This window comes from Peromyscus leucopus, chromosome 2, assembly GCF_004664715.2.
Source record: "Peromyscus leucopus breed LL Stock chromosome 2, UCI_PerLeu_2.1, whole genome shotgun sequence".
Taxonomy (NCBI): domain Eukaryota; kingdom Metazoa; phylum Chordata; class Mammalia; order Rodentia; family Cricetidae; genus Peromyscus; species Peromyscus leucopus.
This window is the reverse complement of record NC_051064.1, coordinates 148,818,075-148,826,072: the sequence shown is the minus strand read 5'-3', so window position 1 is coordinate 148,826,072 and position 7,998 is coordinate 148,818,075.

The window sequence follows — 7,998 nt, the reverse complement described above, 5'->3', positions numbered from 1 at the left end:
AGACTATAAAACTTGGTGGGAGTAGAGATTAATGAGGCCAACTGGAAATCAGTTTGGAGGTTCCTCAAGAAGAGGAATCCAGCTCTCCTCCTCCGGGATGTATACTTAAAGTGTTAGGACTGCCTGTAGAGACATTTGCACATCGGTGTTTATTACTGCTTTATTTATGACAGCAGGGAAATGCAAGCAGCCTGGATGTCCATCAGCAGGTGGTTGGCTAATACAAATGTGCTGCCTACACCAAAGAGACCATTATTCAGAAAAAAGAAATGGGAAATTTGCAAGAAAATGGGTAGACCTTGGGAGTGTAATATCCAGCAAGGAGATACAAACTCAGAAAAAAGCTGAGCGTTCGGACTCATGTGGGTCCTAGCCTGAAGTGTACACGTGTGTGTGTGTGTGTGTGTGTGTGTGTGTGTGTGTGTAAACAGGTATAGATGCACATACAGTCAAGGGAGAGTGACATCAGGTGACGAGGAAAGAGTGGAGTCCAGGCAAAAGGACACCTGAGCAGAGCAAGAGGACACCAGGTGAATCCCCCACCCCCTCGTTTCAACTCTGCCATAGTTTTTCTTTTCTTTTCTTTCCTTCTTTTTTCTTTTTCTTTCTTTCTTTCTTTTTTTGGAGTGGGTATGTGAGTCCAGCTTTCTGGGTGTTGAAGTTGGAAGACCTACTTTTGCATTTCAGAAGACTCTGGTGTCGCTTTCCTTTGTGGCAGGGATCATGAAAATTGGGCTTTGGGTTTTTTAATTCCTCTGACCATCAGTGTACTAGGAAGCCAATGACGAGTCACTGCACGTATTTGTCACACTGACCCACTTAGAAAAGGCACCCCCTTCTTACAGATGAGGAAACTCGGGGTCGGAGAGGTTGAATGACCTCCTCTGTCCTCATTCTGGCAAGTGATATGACAGGGATTGAAAGCCGAGGTTTTCTGGCTGGGAGTTCACCTCTCTCAGCCTTGTGCCAGGATGTCTCAGGGTCTGTGGGAAACCCTACTGGTACCCTGAAGTTCAGGAAGGTTAACTTCTCTGCACTGGGTCTGGAGAGATGGCTCAGCAGTTAAGTGCACTGGCTGCTCCTACAGAGAACTTGGGTTTGGGTCCCAGCACCCACATGGTAGCTCACAGTCACCCATGACTCTAGTCCCAGGGTGTCTAAAGCCTTCTTCTGACTTCCTTGGGCACATGGTACACATTCATACAGTCTCATTTCAGGGTTTAATGTCCAATGACCCTATCACAGGTAACACCCATGGGAAAATCTTAGGAAATTTTCACAGGAAATTGTAATTCATAACATTTACATGATCCAGTTAATGTTTATTTAAATTTCAGTTTTCCAAGTACTAATAAAAATTGCCTCCAAACTTCTCCTGAACTGTCTTTATACATTCATAAAAAAATTCTCAGCACTTCAATATTGGTCTGCTATCTCCAGGCTTCCAGTTAACTGCTGTGTTTTATCTGTGACATTATTGTCCTGGCTCTTGGACCTGGATACTGGCCTGAGTTAGTCTGAAGTTAATGATTGAAATCTCATAGTGGACATTATTCCTTGTTGCTTGGAAGTATTCTGGGTCATCCTTTTCTTCACAGATTCTGAAACATCTCAATATAGATTGATCTCTAGAAAAATCCCACCTATTCTTGATAGTTTCATACAATGAATCACTTTGTGGGGCTCTGTGTGTGTGGATCTAGCCCCTCTTTATTGGTAATTGTGACTATTTTTTTAAATGATTTATTTATTTTTAATTATGTGTGTAAGTATGGGTGCATGTACTTGAGTACAGGTGCCCTCAGAAGCCAGAGGTGTGGAATCCCTTAGAGCTAGAGTTACAGGTGGTTGTGTTCTGCCTGACGTGAGTGCTGGGAACAGAACCCAGCTCCTTGGTAAGAGCAGCCTGTGCTCTTAATTGCTGAACCATCCAGCTGGCCACTCTTCATTTATTTTTCCTTGGCACTGGTGTGCTTGGCCCTCTGTGCTGTATCCCCAGTCCTCTTTTTACTGTTTATTGAGTTACCTAGACTGACTTTAAACTAACAGCCCTCATACTTCAGCCTCCTGAGTTGCTGGATGACAGGCATATACCATTAAGCTTAGCTTTTGTGAGCAAGTTTGATATCTGAGGCCACTCTGTCCTTTATCAGTTCATTCAACCACTGAGCTTGTTTTCAAGGCTCCAGAAACAGGTTCTCTGTGTGTTCTCCTGCTGCCTGTTTGAGACTATCTCTCTCTGCATAAATCTTTTTTATCATTTAGATTCTTATGATTCATTCAAAAGAAATTTAGAGCCCAGTCTGGCCTTTAAACAAACATTTCTAGCAAGCTGACCTATTTTAGTATCACTTTAATGTTACTCCAGGCTGGTGAATAAGGATATATTCACGGGCAGCTAAGACCTCAGCTGTTGATTCCTAAATGACGACTCAGACTTTTGGAGATTTGAAGTTTTTTTTTTTTTCTTTTTTTTTTTCTTCAGTGATTCAGACTCAGTTTTGCAACTTGAAAGCAGTCCATGAGTCATACGTTTATGGATGGGCTGTGTTTCCTTAGAACAGGCCTCACTCACTTCCTTATGACTTTAACTCAGCTATCTGAGAGCTGCCATTCAAACTCTTCCCGCAGCCGCCAGTCCGTGGTCCACCACCCCACCCACCCCACCCCCATGCTCGAAGGAGGATGCGCTCTATGGATCTCGGCTTTGAGACCAGATTCTGGAAGAGCTGGAACTAGAGACAGATTCTGTGAGGCCTCACTGGCCTGGAATTAGGACTCACAGTGGAGTGGGAAAGATGTATTGAAAGACATGAAAAAATCCTCTAAGAATATCAGTGTTACTTTCTAAGTTCTAAATACCAACCCTGCTTCCTGGTCCTGTGCGGATGGGTGAGCTTCTGGGCAGCAGACCTCACCTTTCCTCAGAACGCGTTAAAACAGTACAAACCAATACACCTTTGGCTATTTAAGGAATAAGCTCAGTATACTTAGGTTGCCAAGGCCTTGGAGAAGAGAGAAAAGCCCCTCTTCAGGTCTAGACAGACCATTTACAGTATTTCTGGTTTCCTTTTCTGATCAGGAAATTAGAGCAACAGCCTTATAGGGAAAAGTTCATTTGGGTCACAGGTGGGGCCCTTGTTAAAGTGTCGACTACTTCATCCATATTAGGTAACAGGAACTGCCTGAAAGGCATTTATTTTTCATTCTGTGTCATTCAACCATAAATGACTCAGTTCTGATATTATTTACCAAGCTCAAGCTGAACTCACCAGGGAGGCAGCTGTAAGACACTCGTAATTCGAGTCTCAATTCAGTCTCTGCAGGGCGTGCAGAGGCCGCAAGAGCGGAGGGGTTCTGTTCATTTCCCAAGACTCACGTCCCAGGGCCCAAAGGCTTCAGTACTCACTAGTGTAGATACAATCAAGGTGATCCTACCGTCACTAGGTAAAGCTTGTTCATGTAAGGGGGATCTCACAAAATCAGCCCAGAAACCACATGGATCATAGAAGCTAATTAGTAACAGCCACAGCATCTAACCGCACCACCTCACTGTTAGACTAACATTCCGGATGCTGGGACATCTCATTATTGGCTATTTTAAGTAGGCTTTATTTTTGGGGTGGTTTTAGATTCACGACAACATTGAATGGGATTGCAGGGTTCCCCAACACCCCAGCCCCCTTTCCCAGGCACAGCTCCCCACTATCAATATCTGGTACCATAGTAGTACCTTTGTCACAATCGATAGACTTACAGCCACGCTGCTGTCACCCAAAGTCCATAGTTCCCTGAAGGTTTACTCTTGCAGCTGCTGTAAGCGCTGTGAATGCTGACCAGAGTGAGAAGACCCAGAGCACCATTAAGGCATCACACAAAACAGTTTCATTACCTACAACCCCTCTCCTCCGCTCTGACCTACTCAGAGACAGGAGGTCTTGGTTTCAATTTAATTATCTAAGTGTGAGCTAAAGCCAAAAACCTCCAACAAAAAACTAAGTGTTGAACTTAAATCATGGCTGTTAAAAACCAGTAACATTTTACTTAAGACTGTCAATAGTAAAAGTATCAACATTGATGTTAAGATTTAATGAGTTCAGAAAACATGCTTGACATTTCCCTCTGCAGTTGCCGTGAAAAGAAGTTTATTGGTTAAAGAAATTAAATACTTTAAGTTTTTAGCCAAGGGAAAGGAGAAATTTCTCCCAACACCTTACTATCTGGAACTTAGCTAAAATTAAGCCAAACAACAAAGGAGCTGAAAAAATCTCCAAGAGGCAGGAGAGTAAATCATCCTGGATAACCCAAGTCAAGGAAGAAGTCACATTGTAAACTGAATGTATTTTGAACGGAATGAAAATGAAATCAGTTTATCAAAATACATGTTACAAGGCTAAAGACATCCTTAGAGGTTGGAGCTGGAGAAGTGACACACCCATTAAGAGCACTTACTGCTCTTCCAGAGGTCCAGGCTTCAGTTCCCAGGGTGCTAACAGCCATCCATCCGTTGCTCCAGTTCCAGGGGATCTGACAGCTTCTGGTCTTCAGGAGCAGCTGCACACATGTGGTGAACACTCACACAGACACACAAATACCCTTGATTTAAAATAAAATAAATCTCTACAAAATTCTCGAACAAGGGGGCTAGGACGTGGCCCAGTGGTAGGACTCGTGCCTAGCACCTTCGAGACCCTGAGTTTGACCTCAGCACTCTCCGCCCCTCCAGGACAGAAGCTCCACCAAGCAAATGGCTTCACTGGAGGATGCTGTGGTCTGAATGTTAGTTTCTTCTAAAACTAGTATTGGGGTTTAATTGCCATTGTAACATCATTGGAAGGCAGAACTTTGAGGAGACCATTAGGCCCCGTGGGCTTTACCCTGCTGCATGGACTGACACCATCTCTCAGGCGTCGGCTCCTTCCTCACTCTGCTCATCCTGGGTTGGCCTTTGCTGCGTGTCCTTCCTTCTTCTGTGTGGTGATGCAGAAGGTTCTATCTGGTGCTGGCCTCTGGATCTGGGACTTCTCAGCCTCCAAAGCTGTGAGTCATGTGAGTCAGTACACTTCTGTTCATTGTACTTCTCAGTCTGTGATGCTGTTGTAGCAAAAAAATATCTAAGGACAGAGAATTATGTTTTTAATTCTCTCCCCCTCTGTGTGCATGTGCGTGTATGTGCATATGTGTGTGTATGTCTGTGTATGTGTGTGTGCATATATGTGTGGGTGTGTACGTGCGTGTGTGCACGTATATATGTGCGTGTATATGGAGGACAAGTCTACCATGGATGTTGTTCCTCAGGAGCAATTTTGTTGAGGCAAGCTTTTTTCCTGGGCCCTGGGGCTCACTGATTAGGTTAGCCTGACTGGCTATCTATCCATCCATCCATCCATCTATCTACATCTATCTATCTATCTATCTATCTATCTATCTATCTATCTATCTATTATCTATCTATCATCTATCTATCCATCTATCTATGCATTTATCTATATACCTGCCGGGGACCCTCTTGTCTCCAGTTCTCCAGCCCTGGGTTACAGTGTGCTGTCGGTGGATTTTAATGGATTCTGGAAATCGAACTGAGGCCCCAGGCAGGCTCTTAACTGACTGGGCTGTGTCTCCAACCCTGAGGTACCTGAGGAGGACGTCCAAAGTTACACTCTGGCTTCTACATGCATGTGCACACCTGTGCATGCTTGCACGCGCGCGCGCGCGCGCGCACACACACACACACACACACACACACACACACACACACACGGATGCAGAAAGCCTTCCACTGGAACCACTGTCTTCTCACAGAGGGAACATTTTCTCATTCACCCAGAGTTTAAAATTGGCTCCTGGATATGCAAGTCCAGGGGCTGAGATGAAAGCGTGTCAGGTGAGAATTCCTGTCGGACGGAGGAGAAACTGAAACCCTTTCACTGGGAGACAAGAGAAAGTCAGAGCAGACTGTACTAGGATTAAGACGTTGCCCGGGGCCCTTGGGTAAATAGTGGGCAGTGCTCTCTGCATTCAGCTCAGATCCCTTTTCAGACACACCTTGGAATGCCTGAAGTGACACCCTGGCCTGCAGTAGAAACATGGCCCGAATCACCTGGGTCTATGTCGTCACCAGCAGACAGGTGTCACGGCAGTGAGTAATCACCGTCTGCTGACCACACAGAGACGCAAAGACAGCTGCTTCATTAATTGTTTGAAGTCAGTGATGCCAAGGATGGAGTCTGTTGTTAGTGCATTGCTTACTGAGGCCTCACCATATGCCAAACTCTTATCCCGATCACCACATTGGGGAGCACTGAGGAACAGTGATGGGGCCCCAGCTGCTTAAACTTTGGCAGTGCTGGGGGCTGGTGGGAAGAACACACGGATGTCTAGACAAATGCTGCATGAGCATCATGTGGCCGAGTACAGGGAGCATGCATTTAAGGATGTGTTGTGTAAACTGTAGTTAGGAGGAAGATGTGGTCTGAGATGCTGATTAGGAAACGGGGCGGGGGTTGGGGGGAAAGGAGAGCGGGAAATCATATCAACCAAGCTGAGCAGAATACCGGGGACCTCAGGAGGGGGACTGGAGACAAATCCCACCGTGATGTCTTTCAAGGAATCTGCGGGTGAGTGAATGAACAAACTTACCCAGTCCTCTGTCTTCCTAGCTCACAGGACAAAGTGCCCTATTTAAAATGAAAGCTGTTCAACCAAGATGCTCAGGCCTTACAGCACAGTTGTCTTAACCATGGCTTCCAGTGTGAGGCCCTAGAGAAAGACATCCATTACTGATGAGTGACTTCTAGTCCAGGGACCAGGTCAGGAGATGAGGCCAAGAAAGAAGACGGGTTTATTGGGTGTTGTTGTTGTTGTTAGTTTGTTTTTGTTTTTTGTTTTTTAAGACAGGGTTTCTCTGTGTAACAGTCCTGCTGTCCTGGAACTTACTCTGTAGGCTGGCTTCGAACTCAGAGACCACCTACCTCTGCCTCCCAAATGCTGGGATTAAAGGCGTGGGCCACCACTGCCTGGCTGTTTATTGGTTTTAATCTTGTGTGTATGGATGTATGATGTGCACAAATTAGGCCCACATGTGGAGGTCAGAGGACAGCCTCATGCTGGTCCTCATCTCCCACCCTGCTTGAATGTCTGTTCGACACCACATACGCCAGGCTAGCTGCCCACAAGCTCCCAGAATTCCCGTCTTCACCTCCCATCCTTGCAGGCATGCTGGGATTACAGGTGCATGCTACCACGCCTGGTACTTACATGGGTTGGGGGGATCTGGACTGATCTTTGTACTCATGTACCAAGCATTTTGGTCTACTGAGCCATCTCCTCAGCCCACAAAAAGTGTTTCTAGGATTTTTTCCCCTGTTTAGCATCAAATGGGTCTAAGACTTTAGGGAAAATACACGGACTAAAATTGTAGATTTTCTTTTTGATTCACTCATACAATAATGTTGAGGAAAAAAATGAACTATATTGTTAACTTGCTATAAAATGAAAGAGCTTTGATAATCTTTTATGACCTGAATTGGTCTACGCATTCCACTTGCTGACACAGCCTTCTGAAGCTCAGGTAATCGGCTCTGACCGTGGCTAGTGAGACCTGCCCCCTGCTCACCTTCTCATGCTGCCCTGGCCAAATGTCACGTGCCACTTAAAATAAGACATTCAATGACTGCTACACAATATAATAGTACTTTAACCATATTATATATAATAAATGTAACTATAATGTACGCATCCATAGCATACACATGAGAATTAGAAGCCTGCTGTAATTAGGAGGCTCGTAACATATTTATAATTAAACATTGAGGTCATGCCATGTGCCGAGCACAGTGCGGGATGCTGGCGCAAAGGAGTAAGCCCTCTAATAAAAACAACATAATGACAAGTGACGCCGAGGATGTGGGAAATGAGCACCTTCCAACACTGCTGGTGGCTCTGTCCGACGGTGCCACTGCAGTGAGTGTGGAGTGACCACAGGACCAGGTAAGCCCA